General features: G+C 40.6%; 1 long non-coding RNA gene across 1 annotated transcript; it reads right to left on the reverse strand.

The window, feature by feature from the left end:
• Nucleotides 1-865: 865 nt before the first annotated feature.
• Nucleotides 866-1725, reverse strand: LOC135984136 (uncharacterized). The gene is made up of 3 exons (XR_010602045.1): nucleotides 1478-1725; nucleotides 1168-1240; nucleotides 866-1028 (listed from the first exon to the last, which is right to left on the reverse strand). It is a non-coding gene; the product is annotated as an uncharacterized LOC135984136 (long non-coding RNA).
• Nucleotides 1726-18862: the final 17137 nt, after the last annotated feature.

Here is an 18862-nt window from a genome sequence, read left to right on the forward strand (position 1 = left end):
AAATTATTGCTATTTAAGCAGCATCATTACAGTTGATGGAAGAGTGGATACTGAAATCAGCACCAGAATAACAAGAGTGAGGGAGAGATTGTGGAAGAATGCACATCTGATGAGAAGGAACATAAATCTGAAGACTAAATTTTGACCCTGTTAAATGATGGCTATAAAACATGGATATTCAAAGAATTCATAAAAGAAGCTACAGTCCTCTGAATTATGGTGTTATAGAAGAAGTCTGAAAATATCATGGATAGGCTCTTTAACCAATAAAAAGGTATTGGAGATTATTGGAATTTAGCAGTCAGAGATCTTATGAAAAGAAATAATTGATTTGCAGGGATCTTCAAGAGGTTTAGCTGGCAATGTGTTTTACGGACACTGGAAAAGAAAGTTGATGGCAGAAGAACACAAGGCAGAAAAGGTATCCTAGGTAAATCAAAAGGACTTTTCATCCAAAAAGAGATTAGCAGAAGATCATACAGAATGGGCTATCTTAATTGCAAACCTCCAGTAATGTAGATGTCACATAAGAAGAAGTACAAATTACTATCAATCATTAAGTATTATAAAACTTCTGAAAATAGAACTTTGTGGGCACTACTAGTGAGGAGGACACAAAGCCACAGAGGACTCTGCCACATGAGAACCAGTACCTGCCCAAATTTGTCAGGACTAATCCAGTCACCTCTACATTTCAGAAGTTACCTATTGTGAGAAGGCATAGTAAAATATTTAGATTGTTGTTAAAACAATCTGCCTGAAAATGACCCACAATGATATAAATATGTCTTAAAGTGCCCCTGATTCCATTTGAGTTTATAAGCCCAATTTTGTGACACCAGTGGTCACCCTTTCTTACCTTCTCAGTGTGCAAATGCTGGTTAACTCTACCACCTTGCTTTGTTAGTCTGAATATTACTATCTTCTTCTGAAACTTTTTAGGCTTGACATCTATTTGGATGCTGTTCCTTTAAGACTAGTTGTGAGATAGACTATGACTGACTTCGTTTCTGAGTAACAGTTTCCTGCTGAGGGGGAGATGAAAACATAGTTGATGAATAAAAGGCCTCAAGAGCTTAGTAACCCACAGTGGTGGCGTCATAAATGTTAGTAGCAAGGGCAAGTGTGGTGAACAAAAACTTGGGGAAAAAAGTGGAGATGTCTCACCTTTTGGGGCAAGGTCAGTGGTTCCAGAAGAGCTCAGAGAGGAATGAAGGAAACTTGAAACAGGAAAGTAGACCTGAAAAAAAAAAGAAAGTAAGACCATGGTTCTTCCCCTTTGCACTCTTGCATCCACTGTACTCAAGCCTCCTTTTCATTCTTTGTATCCTAGTCCCTGCCAGAAGCCTATCTGGCTCCTGTCATCATTTAGAGCAGACTCAGAGCCAGTTAATCACCATGGGGAGCAGAGAATATCAAAATTGCAGCATCCTTCTGGCCACACTGTAAATTCTAAGGCTCAGAGACTTTCTCTTACTGTGGGTTTGTAGTGGTTGGTATTTGGGGGGACTCAGATCCCAAGCTGTCTGCTCCTGTCTTCTTGTACCACAGAAACCTGCTCAGTCGCCACTGGTTGCATTTCCACACCATACTGTTTATGTTCTCTCCACCAATACCTTTGCAGTCCCAGGCTGCACTCCTATTTACAGCATCCCTTGTATGTTTGGCTCTTTCCCCAGGACCTGAGAGGAGAAAGAGAACTCAGGAACATTGAACTCAGCTAGCCCTGTTCCTTCCCCCTCTTCATTTCCTTCCTGTGACCTTATCAGACTTGAGCTGATGGGCTAATTGGCTTTTTAGTTTACCCCCCCTCCACCACCACCACCATTCCCATTCCCACCTGAATAGGCAATTAACTTCAATTCCCCAATCAGCCTTCTTTGGGGACTAATTGGTGGCAGAGTGATCAGAGTGCAGTGTCACCTGCTAACTCCCTGCACTCTGTCATAGCCCTCTAAGTGCTATTATAATAATTAATATTACATATTCATAGGAAGCAAACCCGAAAGGGACATTAATACTGCCAAAGTGCATTTAATAATTTAATTTGCACAAATTGTTTGCAATATTTGGTGTTTTCAACCCATTCAAGCAAGAGATTCTGTGTGCAAAATTGAAATTATAGATAAGGTACAAGCAGGAGCCTGTGTAATACAAATTTAACCTTGATAGGTCATTCCTGGCCATTATAGCCCAGCATGTGAAAGAAAAATACAATTTTCTAACTAATGCTTTAGCAAGACTGCTAGTTAGGAAAAAAATACGGCAAGTGTATATGCAAGTCTGGGGATATATACTACTAGCCAATAAAGATTACACTAAGACCATCAGAGACACTACCCTGCAAACCTCAGGCTATGTTCCAACTGCGATTTACTGTGAATAGCCAGTTCTCTGACATCTCTAAAAATCTGTAGAAAAACAAATGCTATGTCAAACAGAGATGACTCATTTGCATTCTGAAACATGGACACACCACCCTGAAGGATCTATGAACTAACTTTTTTTTGCTTTAAATAAACAAAATGCAGATTTTAATGTTAGCCTTGAACTATCATGTTTTTAATAGGGTGTTTTGCTGTATGTCTGAACACTCTTGCTTATAAAAATTGCAGACTTTTATTGGTGTGCTGACCATGCATCCTCTACATTGCATTTGCTGCTCCAGGGGGAAAATGTTAGCTTGCAAAACTGGAACTTGATTTCACGCTTCTTGAAGAAATTCCACATACTACAAATTACAGCTAACACATATAAAAGTTTAAAGTGAGAGCTGCAGAGCTGCAACTGTAATCAAGGCTAAAGAATATAAAGCACATGAATTTCTCCTAAGATTAGAAGAAATTTCTTTTAAACACTTTGATATTTGCAAACTATAAAGTAAGGAGATAGAAAAATAATGAGTTTTGTTTTGCTATTTACTGCTTGTTGACATCAAATCGTTAGTAATATACTGTTGTTTTGATAGAATTTTAATAAAGAGTATGCAGTTCTATCTTTTAATTATTATAGGATTTATAGTCGCAAGCTCTGTGGCTGGACAATGACTCTTGGGGTGAAATTCAGGCCCCACAGAATGCAGTGAGAGTTTTGTCATTGACTTTAGCATGGCCAAAAGTTCACCCTTAACCTTTATAGGCCTTCCAAATGAAAGGCAGTACAGTAGAACCTCAGAGTTATGAACACCTCGGAAATGGAGGTTGTTCGTAACTCTGAAATGTTCATAACTCTGAACAAACCGTTATGTCTGTTCTTTCAAAAGTATACAACTGAACATTGACTTAATACAGCTTTGAACTTTACTATGCAGAAGAAAAATGCTGCTTTTAACCATCCTAATTTAAATGAAACAAGCACAGAAACAGTTTTCTTACCTTGTCAAATATTTTTTTTAAACTTTCCCTTAAGTTTTTTAGTATGTTAAGTTTAACACAGTACTTGTTTTACAAATACACTGTATTTGCCCTTTTGGGCAGCGGGGGGGAGGGGAGTTGGTCTCTGCTGCTGCCTTATTGCATACTTATGGTTTCAAATGAGGTGTGTGGTTGACCAGCAGTTCATAATTCTGGTGTTCATAACTCTGAAGTTCTACTGTATATTTTAAAAATATCCTTACACATTCAAACATTTGCATGTATTCTGAATTGTGTTTCATGGCTTCAGGAGTTTTAATAAGCAATTTGCATTCCAAAGGACACAAAATAAACACCAGCAGTGAGATCTTAAGTTTTTTGGGGGAGATTTACACAGAACAAAACTATTAATAACTTCAAACAGGCTTTCTTATTATTTCTTAACCAGCTTCTCTTTCTGTGATGTTGGACGGGAGGTGGATCACATGTATAAGTTGATGGCCAGGTAATTTAAGGAAAAAGCCCATCACAATACAATTAAGGAAATTAAAGACCTAAAAGAGCAAATTTCTTCCTTTTGTCCATTGTATGAGTTCATTCAAATTAAATCAGCAAAGAAATGGCAATATTTTACTCATTTTAATCTACAAAGTTTTCAAAGCAAACGCATCAATAATGACTTTTTTAACGATTGATGTCCTATTGTTCTATTTTCAAATTAATTTTTGGCGGTATCTTGGACAAAGGAATAGAGGAAGCTTTCACTACAACTGAATTAAGATTCTATATTGAAAATAAAGTAATATGCTGTCCCTTGAAACCGTATATGAATGTGTTCCATCTCACCATCCAGAAGCTTTTGATGGCCTTCTCTAGGTTAAGGCTGCCTATCCATTGACTTAGTGGGTATTTGGTCAAATCCTTAGTTGCTTGAAGTCTTCTGTCTCTGGCTGGTAGATCCTAGTTATTTGTTCCTGCATCTGTGGCACGTGGTTGAGTCACACTTTAGGAAATGACTAGCTATTAATATTCAGAGCCTGGTCAGTGAAGAATATAGGGATCCAGATCCTCCAGCATATTTTACGCACTTGACTTCCATTAATTTCAATTGATTCCCATTGATGGAACCTAGGAGTCTAAATACCTTTGAGGATCTTGTCCATGGAGTTTTTCTAGTCTAATCAATTCTAGTCTATTCTGGTGCTCATACTGCGTCCATCACCATGGTGTCATGGTATCCATTTGTGTACAAAGCATTGTGGCTATTGTCTCTTATGTCTTTTTCATGTAGTTTCTATCTTTCTTATTACTTTCCTATCTGTTACTTGTTTCTGCATGAAAGTTGGATACTGCCTTCACCATCCAACCCAGTCTGACTTAGTCAAAGCTACTAGAGACACTCTCAATGTGGAGGTTGCAGGCAGTGACTGGCAATTCCTTTGTTAAGAGGTGCCTCCCTCGTCCTGTTAACAATGTTAGAGACACATTTTCCTTAGAATATTGTACCCATTTTCCAGCTGCATTAGTGGTAACTATAGTTTGAGTAACAGTGGGCTTGAGGCTCACTCAGGATGCAACAAATGCTTGAACTTGGTCTACACTACAACTTACCCAACTGCAAGCACTGGGTACACATTTTTCTGGTATAGAAATAGCCCTGGTGTGGCTTCCGTATGAGGAGAGATTAATAAGAATGGGACTTTTCATCTTGGAAAAGAGACGACTAAGGAGGGATACTATAGAGGTCTATAAAATCATGACTGGTGTGGAGAAAGTAAATAAGGAAGTGTTATTTACTCTGTCTCATAACACAAGAACTAGGGGTCACCAAATGAAATTAATAGGCAGCAGGTTTAAAACGAACAAAAGGAAATATTTCTTCACACAACACACAGTCAACCTGTGGAATTCCTTTCCAGAGGATGATGTGAAGGCCAAGACTATAACAGAGTTCAAAAAAGTACTAGATTAGTTCATGGAGGATAGGTCCATCAATGGCTATGAGCCAGGATGGGCAGTGATAGTGTCCCTAGCCTTTGTTTTCCAGAAGCTGGGAATGGCAACAGGGGATGAATCACTTGATGCTTACCTGTTCTGTTCATTCCCTCTGGGGCACCTGGCATTGGCCACTGTCGGTAGACAGGATACTGGGCTAGATGGACCTTTGGTATGACCCAGTATGGCCATTCTTATGTTCTTAGGAATCAGAGCTGAGTGTCAGAACTGAATTAACTGGAATCACAGAAGCCAGGACCAGGGCTTGTTCCACATCTGGAGCTGGTTCCACAGCTGAAGCAAGGTTAGGATAGGACTGGAACAAGGCTGGATGGAGGGCAGGGTCTAGACTGGAGCAGGGAAGAAAGAAAGCAGGGGTTGGAATGAGGCCCGCATAGGGATGCAAAGAAAACACAGGTATGCAAATTGAGCAGCCAACAAGTTGTTGGTGGGCTTAAGAACCAGCCTGCTATCTTCCTCTTCCATTCAGACCCTCAGTCCTGGAGAGATATACTAGCTGCAAAGACCAATGGACTAAGAAAGGATTTTTTGACAAATAGTCTGGTTTTAAACAGGCTCAGGGACTTCTTCCCGATCCAGCAAATGGACAGAATCACTTGTTTATGGAAGGCCCAATCCATAAGGAAGGGTTTGAAGGACTTGGCCTTCTGAGGCCTCATAAGACTCAGAGCTTGTTCTGAGTTGAAACTGTGATGAATTTGAAACGACAAACAAACCCTTTGGATGGGATATTGAAGGACTGCTCTTGCCACTGATGTGAGGGATTTTGAGCTGCTTTGAGCTGTTTCCTAATCACAGCACTGAAAACATTGCTTTGCCACAATTAGAAAAACTAAAATAAAATTAACTAAATTGGTAAGAAATAGGGTGGCAACAGATCTTAACATTAAGGTACATACATTAACAGTTGGATACATTTTAAAAGTAGGCTTGCCAAACGATTAAAAAAATTAATTGTGATTAGTCATGCTGAAGCCCCAAGATCCAGCGCTGCCCCTCGTCTAAAGCCCTGAGCCCCGGTGCTCTCGAGAGTCAGAAGCCCAGAGCCCTGCCCTCTCCCCGCCCCCTGAACTCAGCCCCAACCCCCTGTGGCTGAAGCCCTGAGCCTTGGGGCTAAATCCCTGAGCGAGTATAGTATTCCCCCCACCCCCCTTTTTTTTTGTCTGCACTGCTGCCTCATTGAAGACTTCCGGTTCCACAGGTTTTCTGCTTGACCGGTAAGTCCGTAACTCTGGTGTTGATATCTTTGAGGTTCTACTGTATTTAAATTATCGTTTATATTTCTTTTTCTTTATTTTTTTTTATGGAAAACACAAAGGTTAGCTGTAGGGGAGATGCTGAAGATGCTGTGCATAGGGATGCATAAGGTATAATTCCGGCCCTGTCTGCACCTCCTGTTTAGATCTGCTCTTGCAATATTTTGGTCCATAGTTAGTGAACATAGTAAAAGATTATAAGATCTTGTGATTTCTCCATCATCATGAGCTGAAATATCCCAAGTTCTTGTGTGATTTCTGTTATATCTGAACTAGAGTTGGAAAGTTTTGGAACTGGCACCCAATCTAATTTGAATCTAGGTTGAACCCATATCCAGAATTTGAGGTGGGAAAGGGCAGGTCATTTTAGTTTTAATTATGTCTCACCTATAATAAGCACTTTAATTATTACAATAACAATATGTAAGAACCATTAAGTCCAAATAAATCAATTAAAATCTTACTCATTAATGATAACACTACAATATTAGTTGGTTACAAACAGGAGACATTAAGATTCCAATTTATTTTTACACTTATTTTAAATAATATTGTAAAATAGTTTTAAAGGTGAAATATGTTACTTTAAACAAACTTTTGCCAAAAGATTTTTTTTCCAGATCTGGTTGTTCTTTTATTGTATGTGTAGCTACTGGGCTCTTGGATCATTTTTGAGCTCTCCTTTACTTACTCTGGAAAAAGACAGCTTGAGGTCAGCTTCAGTACTTTATAGTAGATTGTACCATTGATGTATTCACATCAAAGGGAGGAGAAGTTATTAATAATAACGTAATAATAATAAAAACTATTACTGCATAACCTTCATCCAGAGACACCAAAACACTCAATACACTGTATTAGTGAATAACAAATTCTTTAGAAAGGAATCACTTCACCCATCAGTAAAAGGCAGCCACTTACAGATGGAAGTTAGCAGCTTTTTAAAAAGTCCAGTGACACTTCAGGTCATTTCAAGAGAGAAACTGAGAGACATCTTTACAATTGAATTGCATAGAAATACGTGGTAGTGCATTATCCCTGTGTTAGACAGAGCACTGTAAATAGCCTTGCAAGCAAAGCATGGAGATCAGCCTGTGCAGTGTCTGTGCTTCACCCAGTTACATATTCCTCCATCTTCTAGAGTTCTGATGAGGTGCCAAGCAAAAAGTCTTTAAGGGAAATCTCACACATTCGTTATAGTTAGGGAGAAAGTGCTAGATTAAAGTGTCAAGTGAGGCATTCAAAGTACTACATGTCACATGTAAAATATATGATCAGTACTAAGGTTGACACTAAAATCATAAGTGTTAGAGTGATATTTTGCAACTGAAACACATATAAAGGATAGAAAACTATTTTTTCATATTATTGCTGTTATCAAAATATACAAATGTGGTATGTATCACACATCGCTTCTGTTGGCATTCTAGACTGCAAGGAAGAATTGGTGCAGTTAATTATTGTCCCTTTGTTCATTCGATTTTTCTCCTCTAAAGTGCCTACAGAATTAGGAAATCTACCCATGTTAAATTCAGCCAGGAATTACGGGTTATTTTCCAGTCAGTTTACTTGCTGCAGCTCTGAACTTTCCGTGGTGTATTAGTGACACTGACAATACATTCTCCCTCACTTAGGACTCAGGCTCTCTTTGCTAGGCTCACCATTGTCTCTGTCTCACTGATCAGAAGTATCTTCTATAGACACGTCTTTCCTAAAATCCTGTGAAAATTATATATTTAATATGCCGCTTTAATGCTATAATGTTTCCTGAAGGTGCAACCCCAGACAAAACCAATTAGGAGGAATCAGGTGTGGGACTATTTGCAGCTGCAATGCGTAGGACATCATTCGGATAGTAAGTTTAGGTATCCTCCTCATTTTGCTCCTTGGATGTGCCTATGTTAGTCCACTAAATTTTTCCTTAAAGAAGATTGGGCCAAGTGGTACCTCTTTTGAAGCTCAGAAATAGTGGTGAGGATATGCACAATATAAGTTGGTACGTGGAGGCATTCTTTTTGGACATGGTTTTCACTCCTGGACACAGGAGAAACACAGTGAAAATTAGCTCTTGTTATTCCTTTAAATAGGTGGAGTTTGCACTGATCCTAGTTTCACTCTGCCAGTATCTGGAGACCCGTGATCTTAGCCTCATCTAACTCAGAAATAGCACCAGTGGCTGCAGTATCATTGCTACCTCTGTTGAGCAGCTATCATTTGGCTTACAAAATTGTTCAGGACTATTTTTCATAAAGGGTATCTTAACAAGTTTGAATACTTTCTATAGTAAGGCTATCTAGCTTGTGCTCTAAACATTTCTAGAAGACACATCACATTAGTTTCTAGAAACCAAATATATGCTACAAGTCAGAGTTCCCGACCAGCCAGAAGGAATTTGAAACTGACAAGATCAGCATATCAGCAGCAGTCTAGTGTTCAGACAATAAGATAGTAAATAGATGGTCTGATTATTTTCTTTATTCCTGGATTATAATGGTATTTTAGGCTGATGATCTTTTGATGAAGTATGGTTTGATGGAGTTTTCTAATGAACTGTGATAGAGGTGGTTGGCTTTAATGAATTTCAATCAATAGAGGAGCAGAGTATATTTGAGGAAATGGCTTTTTGAATTATCCTTGCCCCTTTTATTATGTATACCTTCAATGTACAAAAAGGCCTTCTACTGTAGTAAAAATATACTGAAAATAAACTTTTTTTCATATTTCAAAAATGTAATGAAAAAGACAGAATTCTTAGTGCACATTATTGAAAAAAGTTGGGTGGATAATTATGTACAATAGAATTGACAGAAATAATGAAGCAAGCACCTTTGGCATTTGAAATGTAGTTGTGCATCTCATATTTATTTATTTGAAACCTCTGCAGGTAGCCTGGGGCATAAGTGGTTGGTGGTCTATTATTTATTTATAAAGTAATACATAATTTTTATTTTTATATTTTGAATAAGATTAGTGTGTTGCACACAACTTAAAAATAGTGCTTACAGAATTTAAAAACTAATAGGCTGAGCACCTCTCAGGACCTGGCCATAAATGTATAAAATTCCAATAGTGTAGGAGAAAAATAGAATGGTATCTAAGGAAAACCATGAAATTACATTGTTAAGATTGTAACAAGAAGAAGTTAAGTTTCAGCTCAGAGCATATTTTTATAACTGAGTTTATAAACCGTTTGTAAAACAGAATTTATAATGGAAATGCTAACAGACTGGAGGCTTAACTATTGCAATGTGGACAGGAGTGATTATAAAAATGCATTTAAGGAAGGGCAAGTTCAAGGATTCATAGATGTTAAGGCCAGAAGGGATCATTAAGATCATCTAGTCTGACCTCCTGAATAATAAGTAGGCTTGAAAGGATTAGCTATTTATTGGTAAATATTCATAAATGTTGATTTCACCATACACACAAACTGATGACAAAATATTTCCATTGATGATAATCAAAATTTACAGAAAGGCAAAGTATGAAAAATGCTGCTTGAGAACTTATTAGAGTTTAATTTGAGGATATTGACTTTTATCATGTGATGCTAACAATTTGTGTTGTAACTGTTCTGAAACTTTAACTTTTTGAATCTCAGTATCTACTGTCATTAAATAATTATCTAACCCACCTATAATTTCCCACAACTGTGAAAATTTAAATCAATAACAATATTTTAAAAGAAACACTGATATTATCTGTAAAATAATACAAAATAAAAATTGAATTCAGCCAAGCCTAGCAATAACAGAGGCCAAAGAATTTCATCCTGTGATTTAATCCAGGAACATGTGGAGTTGCATTTTGTGAGCTCAGTTTTCAAACTTGGACACCTAATTTCAGGAATATAGGATGGGATATACAAAGGTACACAGGCAACTAAGCCCCAGATTTAGCACCTAAGTCTGGGGTTTAGGTGCCTAAGTCTCAGTTTTGGCTCCACTGCAATCCACTAAATCTTGTCAAATCCTAGTGGCACCTAAACTCACTCAGCACCTATGTTTTTAAGAGGAAAACTTCCTTTAGTGCCTATGTTTCTGCCTCCAGACACATGCACTGTTATCTCCCTCTAGACCTCTAGACACTATCCCCTGCCTAAGCCCCAGAGTGATCCACGAACCAGGGGAAGAAAGGCATTTGGCCGCCTGAGGCATGTGTGTGGCCTGATCTGGTAGGTGTGCTCTGAGGCCGCCTACTGGACTGGGTAACATTCAAAATCTGTCTGGAGGAGAAGGTGGTGTCAAACTTATAACCCAGTAGTTAGATCATTCGCTTGGGTTGTGGGAGTCATTTGAGTCACTGATTTACCACTAGACTACAGAAACATTCCCATTTGCTCCTCTCTCCCTCGCCCAGTGACAGTTCAACTGTGGATAGATACTTAAATAGTCATTGATTCAGAGAGATGGAGAATGGGAATGACTCTAACCCAATAGATAGCAGTCCAGTCCCTCTGTTTCAACCACTTTTTCATTGTTTATCCAAAGTACATTATATTCAACAGGAGAGATTGAGGGAGCCCTTGATCACATTATCCCATAACTTAGTGATTCTAGCACTCTCCTCAGAGGTGGGAGACCCTCTCTTCAAATCTTTTCTTCTCTTCTGGATAGTATGTGTGTAGGGGGACTTGAAGCAGGGTTTCCCACATTCCAGGCAAGTTCTTTAACCACTAGGCTAAAAGTGATAAGATGAGCACCTCCTCCTCTGGCTGTTTTATGTAGAGAGAGGCAGGTACCTAATTATTTCCTTTAAAAAAGCAGCTTAGGCACCTAAGCTGCCTGACTCCGACTGGTGGGATCATGTCTGTAGATAGGCATCTCTCTGCAGCCTGCGGTTAGGCCTGGTCTATACTACAAACATATGTTGGTATAACTATGTCACTCACGGGTGTGGAAAATCCACACCCCTGAGCAACATAGTTATACTGACATAACTCCCACTGTTGACAGCACTCCATCAATGGGAAGCTTCTCCCATAGACATAGCTACTGCTTCTTGGGAAGTTGGAGTACCAATGGAAGAAGTTCTCCCATCAACATAGGTAGAGTCTTCAGTAAGCGCTACTGTGGTGCAGCTGTACTGGTGCAGCTGAGCCACTGCAGCACTGTAAGTGTAGACAAGCCCTTTGGCATCTATCCAAGAGAGAGGCAGGGTGTAGGATATATCCCTCTGGTTGGCATCTACCATTGGGCTAGCCTACTGTGCTGGTTTTTGTGGATTGCATTCTAAGGTGCCTATCTCTCCCCATTAATTGTAGAGGGAGCCTAAGCGCTTGACTCTGGATTATGGATTGTTGTGTTGTTCCAGTAATTTTCAAGACACAAAAATTAGGTGTAGTGATGCTTAATATTGCAACACCTAAGTCCCTCCATGGATCCCTCCTCTAGTTCCTAAATATTCAAATCAGCATTTGGGTGCTTGAAAAAATTATTTTGGCATTTATTGTAAGTGCCTCTATGTGAGATTATGCACTTTGACTTACTGCCAGTTAGACACAGGACAGTGTTGGGAGAAGTGTGGACCAGACTTATCCCTAGGGTGGGCTCCAAGGGGAATTATGCCACTAATTTAAGTAGGTGTAGCATCCTTCTTCTAGGCCTGGTCTACACAGGGTTAGGTCAAATTTAGCCACGTTAGGTTGATTTAAAAATGAATGCGTCTGCACAACCAACCCCGTTCCGTCGACCTAAAAGGCTCTTAAAATCGACTTCTGTACTCCTCCCCAGCAAGGGGAGTAGCGCTAAAATCAACTTTGCTGGGTCGAATTTGGGGTAGTGTGGATGTAAATTGATGTTATTGGCCTCTGGGAGCTATCCCAGAGTGCTCCATTGTGACCGCTGTGGACAGCACTTTGAACTCCGATGCACTAGCCAGGTACACAGGAAAAGCCCCGGGAACTTTTAAATTTCATTTCCTGTTTGGTCAGCATGGCAAACTCAGCAGCACAGGAGACCATGCAGTCCCCCCAGAATTGTAGAGCATAGGTGACCATGCAGTCCCCCCTATCATCTCTGTCCCTGAGGTTATCGCAGATTAGAAGGCGAAAAAAATGCACTCGTGATTACATGATTTCCAAGCTCATATAGTCCTCCCTCACTGATAGGACACAGCTTAATGCATGGAGGCATTCAGTAGCAGAGGCCAGGAAAGAATGAAGTGAGCATGAAGGGCAGAGGCAGGACGCGATGCTGAGGCTAATGAGGGAGCAAATGGACATGATGAAGCATCTGTTGGGGGAGCAAACAGATATGATGAAGCATCTGTTGGAGCTGCAGGAAAGCCAACAAGAGCACAGACCCCCGCTGCATCCACTGTATAACTGCCTACCCTCCTCCCCATGTTCCATAGCCTCCTCACCCAGACGCCCAAGAACGCGGGGTGGGGGGAGTCTCCAGGCACCCAGCCACTCCAATACAGAGGATGGCCCAAGCAACAGAAGGCTGTCATTCAAACAATTTGATTTTTAATGTGGCTACAATAAGCAATGTGGCCTTGTCCTTCCCTGCTCCCCCACACCATCCGGGCTACCTTGTCCATTATCTCTCTTTTTTTTTTAATTAATAAAGAAAGAATGTATGGTTTCAAAACAATAGTTACTTTATTTCGAAGGGAGGAAGGTGGTTGGCTTACAGGGAATTAAAATCAACAAAGGGAGCAGGTTTGCATCAAGGAGAAACACACACAACTGTCACACCAAAGCCTGGCCAGTCATGGGAGGGATAGCTCAGTGGTTTGAGTATTAGCCTGCTAAACCCTGGGTTGTGAGTTCAATCCTTGAGGGAGCCCCTTAGGGATCTAGGCAAAATCAGTACTCAGTCCTGCCAGTGAAGGCAGGGGCTGGACTCGATGACCTTACAGGGTCCCTTCCAGTTCTATGAGATAGGTATATCTCCATATATTATGAAACTGTTTTCCAAAGCCTCTTTGATGTGCGGCACACCTTGCTATGCTCTTCTAATCACCCTGGTGTCTGGCTGCTCAAAATTGGCCGCCAGGCGATTTGCCTCAACCTCCCTCCCCACCATAAATGTCTCCCCCTTACTCTCCCAGATATTATGGAGCACACAGCAAGCAGCAATAACAATGGAAATGTTGGTTGCGCTGAGGTCTGACCAACAGCGCCAGCAAGCTTTTAAACATCCAAAGGCACATTTTACCACCATTCTGCATTTCCTCTGCCTATAGTTGAACTGCTCCTTACTACTGTCCAGGCTTCGTGAACGGATCTCCCGAGCTCATCGCTGGGGAGCAGGAGAGCAGAGTTCCAGGGGAAGTGGTGGAGCCGTACACCGTGCCAAGGAGGTTTCTAGGAGCTGGGCAGGGAAGACGTTCCCAGAACCCCCAGCCAAGCTACATGTCCGACAAGAACAGTTACCAGTCCTACTGCACCATCTGCTGCCAGCAGCACCCAGGAGGACCAGTACGGATCCCCTGAGCTCGTCACTGGGGAGCAGGAGAGCAGAGTTGGAGCAGAAGCGGTGGATGATGATGGTTAGCAGTCCTACTGCACCATCTGCTGTGAAGGCAAGGAGCTGCTGCTGTGTAGCAATGCCAGCTGCTGCAGGTTCTTCTGTGTCAAATGCTTGGAGGTCCAGGCAGGGCAAGGTACCTCGGCCAAGGCAAAAGAGCAAGAGCCCTGGAGCTGTTACATGTGTCAAACACAGAAGTGCTATGGAATGTAAGGCTGCAAGACTTCTTCACCAGTGACAAAGGACAGACATATGATGCACCTAAAATCTAAAAAGGCCAGCACATTTCCCAGAGTCACTACCCTTGATAACAGAACGTCAATGATTGCATTAGCTGCTTGGATCACAGCAACCCCCACAGTAAATTTGCCCACAACAGCAGCGGTAGTGAGGACGCACTCTGCCAACTTAATGCGCTTAGTGTGGACATACGCAATCGACTGTATAAAATCGATTTATAAAAATCGACTTCTATAAAATCAACCTATTTCATAGTGTAGACATACCCCTAGTGTGCCCATCTAGCTCTCTGGGCAGGAATGATGGGAGGGATGAGGCATCACCAGTGTAAAGTGACCAGTGTGAATCAAGCCCTAGCTCTGTATCTATTTGGACTGCTCTGATTTTTTGTCCTCATTATACAGAAGAAGTAATTGAATTCAAGAGGGATTTGTTCAAAGCACAGACAGAGTTATCCTCAAGGCAGGTCTACACTACAAACCTGCATTAGTTGTAGCTTCTGGTGAAGATGCACTAAGCTAACAGGAAACAGCTCTCCTGTCGGCTTAATAACTCTACCTTCATAAGAAGCAGTAGCTATGTCAGTGGGAGAAGCTCTCACCGACATAGCGCTGTCTCCACACGGGGTGAGGGGTGGGGGCAAGATCGGTATATATATATATTGCTCAGGGGTGTGGATTCTTCACGAAGTACGTGTCTAGTGTAGCCCTGGTCTTAGCGTCAGATGTGAAAAATTTGCAGCATGAGGGCACTGATTCAGCAAAACACTAAGACATGACAAAAGTCTATACCGTCTCAGAAACCACTTTAGTATGTGCTTGAAACCCACTGAGTTCAATGGGACTACCCATATCCATAAAGTTAAGAATGTAGATTAGCATGTTTCTGGGTCTGGCCAGAGTGCTCAGCCCTTTCAGATCCTAAAATATTTGTGGGTCTCTTTTTCTCAAAGGTTTACCTGTACTGATGTTCCTGCAGTCTTTCAGAATATCCTCATGAAGGTCAATTGGGATACTACAGTATTAATATCTGACAAGTCCTTTATTTCTAGTGCAGTAAGTGCACAATGCCTCATTCAACACAATTTCATAGTGTCACACTACTGCTAAGATTAGGATAGGACATAGTGCATAAAAAAACACATCAGAATGTATCCCTGACAAATCAGACATTACAAAGAAACCAATTCTTTCTGATCTGATACCCACTATAAATTGTGATAGCAAGTGTGTGATCCAGGTTTAGTAAAACAGATAATAGATGAGGAAAACAACATAAATGCCAGGGTGTCCTATCAACCAGCAGATATCAGAGTTTGCCAGGTATGCATAACTTCACTGCATTTGACAAATTTCTAATTATCATTCATGGAAAAAAGAAACCCAAACACACACATATAATCAGGAACATTTTTTTCCCCAATGTTTTTCTCAGGGGGATGAAATCTCCTCAAACTGACAGATTGCAGTTCAACAGAATAGCAGTGAAAGGAAAAACGTAACAAACAGCATAGTTCTAAAAGTCAAGCCACTTATCCAGCTCTAATAGGAAAAATCCTTCTAATGAACTATTTAATTGAGTTTAACAAGACTTCATAGCTAATCCTAAATGCACTAACAGGAAACCTAAGGCCTACACTCAGCATTAGTTTTGCTCCCTTTGGATCTCACTCATAATTACAGTTCACTCTTTAATTATTCTTCTTTGTGTTTTCAATTTATGAATAAGAGCAACAGCCTGCCCTGGAGGCAGAAAATGCTGAGGTGGACAGTGGTGAGTCAGCAGAGAGCAATTCCTCCAGCAATGTGAGAAACACCACTGAGAAGCAGTCAAAAAGCAGATTTTCACTCTAATCATGATATTCAGAGCTCAGGATGAGGGACTGTTACTCCAGAAAGAGAACAAGCTCTGATTAATCTTCTCACTCTGTAGAGTAAAGTGCCAAATCCATGGCTTTCACGCAGATATTAATGTATTTTTTTATTGAAGAAAATTTTTTTTTGTTGATAATTAGAAGCACCGCTTTATACATCTATCATATTTACTGTATTCTCATGCAATCTCCAATTTGCTGCAGTTCCTAGTTGCATTTGTATTTTTCCCTGCTTATGTACAGGATTCAGTATTGCCTAACTGAATGCCCTTTCTCTATAGCTCTATGCAAAGTAATCAAGTAAGAAATTAGGTATTTTATTAACTCTTTTGTTTGGTTGTGATACAGAACATGAAGAGACCACTTGCATAGCTCTGAATGTTTGGGTATAACAGCATAAAATAACATTCCAACTGTAAAAAGCAACAGAGGGTCCTGTGGCACCTTTGAGACTAACAGAAGTACTGGGAGCATATGCCACCTGCATATGCTCCCAGTACTTCTGTTAGTCTCAAAGGTGCCACAGGACCCTCTGTTGCTTTTTACAGATTCAGACTAACACGGCTACCCCTCTGATACTTATTCCAACTGTACTTCATTAGAGTACTTTTATAATAATAGGTTTTCAATCCTTGCCCATGCACTGATATATGAAGTGGAAGCATTAAAAACACCCAACAAACAAGGAATACAAAATCATGTGTCACATACTTCCTTAAACCCTTCTTATCTGTAATTTAGGTTTTTCGGTGCAAATTCTCAACAATTGATATGGAACTGTTGCTGACAGCATTGCAAGGCTATGACATGATTTAAATGTATATTATCTTGATTTAATGTCGTAGCTTTACTAAAACATTTTTTATTTAAAATAACCATAGATGAGTCCAACATGGTGCTCTGATAACCTGATGATGGCCTTACTAAGAAAACCTGAATAGAAAACACTATAAAATAATAAAAAGTAATGGTCGGGCTATGCTGTGACATATAAGAGATGCAAGAGCCAGCTTCAGCTTCTAGTCTTTTACCCTTCAGCCAAGCAAAACGTAAGCTAAATGAATGTCCGGTTAGGGTAACCAGACAGCAAATGTGAAAAATTGGGATGGGGTGGGGTAATAGGAGCCTATATAAGAAAAGACCCCAAAATCAGGACTGTCCCTATAAAATCAGGACATCTGGTCACCCTATGGCCGGTTGTTAAGAAATTGACTGTGTGGCCCTCTACTAGCAATAAACGAGATTGACAAAAGACCTTAAAAATGAAATTATAAAGTTGTTCCCCATTTAAATGAATGGAGAACTGGATTAAGCATCTGCATCCTACAAATACCTGCTTAAAAATGAAAGCAAAATCAATTTAGTTTATTAATTGTACTTTGCTGGTTTCTGATGGTGCATAGAGAGCCTTCTAAGTTTTTCCCCAGCCACCATTCACCCTCAAAACAGGGTTTCTGCTTATTTTTTTTATACTGAAAATGTCCAGTCCTCATTTCCCTCTCTTTGCTGGAGGACTCTAGTACTTTTGGAAGATCTAAATGGCAATGTCACATGAGGACTCGGTGGAAACTGCAGCTCTCACCACTTACAACTGAATGACAGGTGAGACTGATTCCTCTTTCATTGTCCTAGTTTCTGATCAGAAGACTCAGACAGCAGGATTTCAGAAACATCTTTCAGGATTGTACAATGGTTACTCTGGAGACCCAGATTCAATTCTTTACTACAGGCTGCCTGTGTGACCTTAGGCAAATCACTTTGGGTGATTTCCACAAAGGGACTTCGTTTTTGCAACACTGAGTCTCACAGCACCTAACTTTTTGGTGACTAGAAAATCACAGGAACAACACTGTGATCCACAAAGCCAAGTTAAGCACCTAGGCTCCCTATACAACAAATGGGGAGAGACAGGCATTAAAGAAGGCAGCCCACAAAAGCCAGCATCCTAGTCAGGAAGACACCTAAACTAGCTGATAGGAGATGATGACCAGATACTGTGCAATAAGACCCCTCTCTTGGAGATAGGTGTCTAAGCCCAGGCCAGAGGGAGGCCTCTATGTTAGCTTAGTGATCATAGAATCATAGAATATCAGGGTTGGAAGGTACCTCAGGAGGTCATCTAGTCCAACCTCCTGCTCAAAGAAGGACCAACCCTCAACTAAATCATCCCAGCCAGGGTTTTGTCAAGCCTGACCTTAAAAACCTCTAAGGAAGGAGATTCCACCACCTCCCTAGGTAACCCATTCCAGTGCTTCACCACCGTCCTAGTGAAAAAGTTTTTCCTTATATCCAACCTAAAAATCCACAAATGGGAACCAGCTGCCTGGAGTCAAGCAGGTTAGGCACCTGAGGGTATGTCTACACTATGAAATTATGTTGATTTTATAGAAGTCGATCTCTAGAAAGCGATTTTATACAGTCAATCGTGTATGTCCCCACTAAGCGCAGTAGGTTGGCGGAGTGCATCCTCACTACCGTGGCTAGCATCGGCTCACGGAGTGATGCACCGTGGGTAGCTATCCCACAGTCCCTGCTGCCCACTGGAATTCTGGGTTAAGCTTCCAATGCCTGATGGGGCAAAAACATTGTCATGGGTGGTTTTGGGTACATGTCGTCAGTCTCCTATCCCTCCTTTCCTTCCTCCTTCCC

This window comes from Chrysemys picta, chromosome 5 (assembly GCF_011386835.1).
Source record: "Chrysemys picta bellii isolate R12L10 chromosome 5, ASM1138683v2, whole genome shotgun sequence".
Classification (NCBI taxonomy): domain Eukaryota; kingdom Metazoa; phylum Chordata; order Testudines; family Emydidae; genus Chrysemys; species Chrysemys picta.